Below are 2,277 nucleotides of genomic sequence, written 5' to 3' on the forward strand. Positions count from 1 at the left end.
ACTGGTGCACAAGGACACCCAGTTCTCTTTGCACTTCCCCTTCTCCCAATCTATTGCCATTCAGATAATAATTTGCCTTCCTGTTTTTGACATTTATCCACGTTATATTGCACCTGCCATGCTTCTGCCCAATCACCCAACCTGTCCAAAGCATACTGGAGATTTGCGGCAACCTCCTTACAGCACACACTTCCACCCAGCTTTGTGTCGTCTGCAAACTTGGAGATATTACATCCAATTCCCTCGTCTAGATCATTAATATATATTGTGAATGGCTGGGGTCCCAGGATCAATCCCTGCATTACCACACTAGTCACTTCCCACCACTCGGAAAAAGACCCGTTTATTCCATCTCTTTGCTTTCTGTCTGCCAACCAGTTTTCTATCCAAGTCAATAACTTGCCCCCAATCCCATGTGCCTTAACTTTCCACGCTAATCTCTTATGCGGGACTTTATCAAAAGCCTTCTGAAAGTCCAAATACACCACATCCACTGGTTCTCCCTTATCAAATTTACCAGTTACATCCTCAAAAAATTCCAGTACATTTGTCAAGCACGATTTGCCTTTTGTAAATCCATGTTGACTTTGTCCGATCCTGTCACTGTTAACAAAGTGCTCTGCTATTACATCTTTTATAATGGACTCTAGCATTTTCCCCACTACCGATGTCAGGCTTACTGGTTTATAATTCCCCGTTTTCTCTCTACAACCTTTTTTGAATAGTGGGGTAACATTAGCTACCCTACAATCCATGGGTACAGTTCCAGACTCTACGGAATTTTGGAAGATGACCAGCAATGCATCTACTTTTTCTGGGGCCACTTCCTTAAGTACCCTAGGATGTAGGTTATCAGGCCCTGGGGATTCAATCCCATTAATTTCCCTAACACCATTTCCCTACAAATACTGATTTATTTCAGTTTTTCCCTCTCATTAGTCCCTATGTTCCCTGACATCTCTGGGAGGTTAATTGTTTCCTCCTTTGTGAAGACAGAACCAAACCAAAGACTGCCATTTCTTTGTTCCCCATTATAAATTCTCCTGATTATGGCTGCAAGGGACCTACGCTTGACTTCACCAATCTTTTTCTCTTCACGTATCTATAGAAGCTTTTACAGTCAGTTTTTATATTCTCTGAAAGCTTACTCTCAGACTCTATTTTCCCGCTCGGATGGCAGGAAAGAAGTAGGATCTCATTGAAACTTATACAATTCTAACAGGACTAGACAGACAAGATGCAGGAAGAACGTTCCTGATGGCAGGAGAGTCCGGAACCCGGGGTCATAGTCTGAGGATAAGGGGTAAGACATTTAGGACTGAGATGAGTAGTAATCTCTTCACCCAGAGAGTGGTGAACCTGTGGAATTCGCTACCACTGAAGGCAGTTCAGGACAATTCATTAAGTATATTCAAGAAGCAATTAGATATATTTCGCAAGGCTAAAGGGATCAAGGGATATTGAGAGAAAGCAGGGACAGGGTACTCAATTTGGATGATCAGCCAAGATCTCATTAAATGGTGGAACAGGCTCGAGGGGCCGAATGGCCTACGCCTGCTCCTATCTTCTATGTTTCTATGTAACTTAACAAAAAACATTGAAGTTAACATAACTTAAATTAAAATGCAGTTGCCAGGGGTGATGATGCACTCCAGTCCCTGCCGTGCCCTACGTTCACGGGAGGCCTCGAGCATGCCATCAGACGCCACATGCTCCATCCCACGGGTGCGAACATGGCTGCAGAAGAGTGGCAGGCAGCCTGGCCGAATGACCCCCTCGACCACACGCTGCCTGCACCTGTTGATGACCACAATGGCCAAGCCAAGGGGCAGTCCTAGCAGATGGTCCCCCGACCTGCCCGCTCCCCTCCGCACCGGGTGACCAAAGATCAGGTGCGTGGGACTGAGATGCAGCCAAAAATCAAGGAGCAGCCCCTTCAAATAATGGAAGAGGGACTGCAAACTTTCACATTCCACATAAACATGGAACACCGGCTCCTCCAGGCAGCATTTCTATTGTATTGATAATAGTGTGAAACAATAATTGCAAAGCATCTCGTTAGAAAAACAAATTCACAATCATCTGCTATATTTACAACCAATTTTGCCGTGAACTTAAAGCTAACAACTTTCCTATATCAAGTTATTGTGCAAGCGCTGACTAACTCTCACTAACTCCCAATACAAAGCACACAGTTTGTGTGCTCAATGCTAATCACATCACTGGAGCGCTCCTTCAGTCTGGAACCAGACGAGCACGGCCAGCCCGGGGCTGGAT

This window comes from Somniosus microcephalus, unplaced genomic scaffold (assembly GCF_052327205.1).
Source record: "Somniosus microcephalus isolate GS21.2 unplaced genomic scaffold, FLI_Smic_1.0 unresolved_chr2, whole genome shotgun sequence".
NCBI classification, from domain to species: Eukaryota; Metazoa; Chordata; class Chondrichthyes; order Squaliformes; family Somniosidae; genus Somniosus; species Somniosus microcephalus.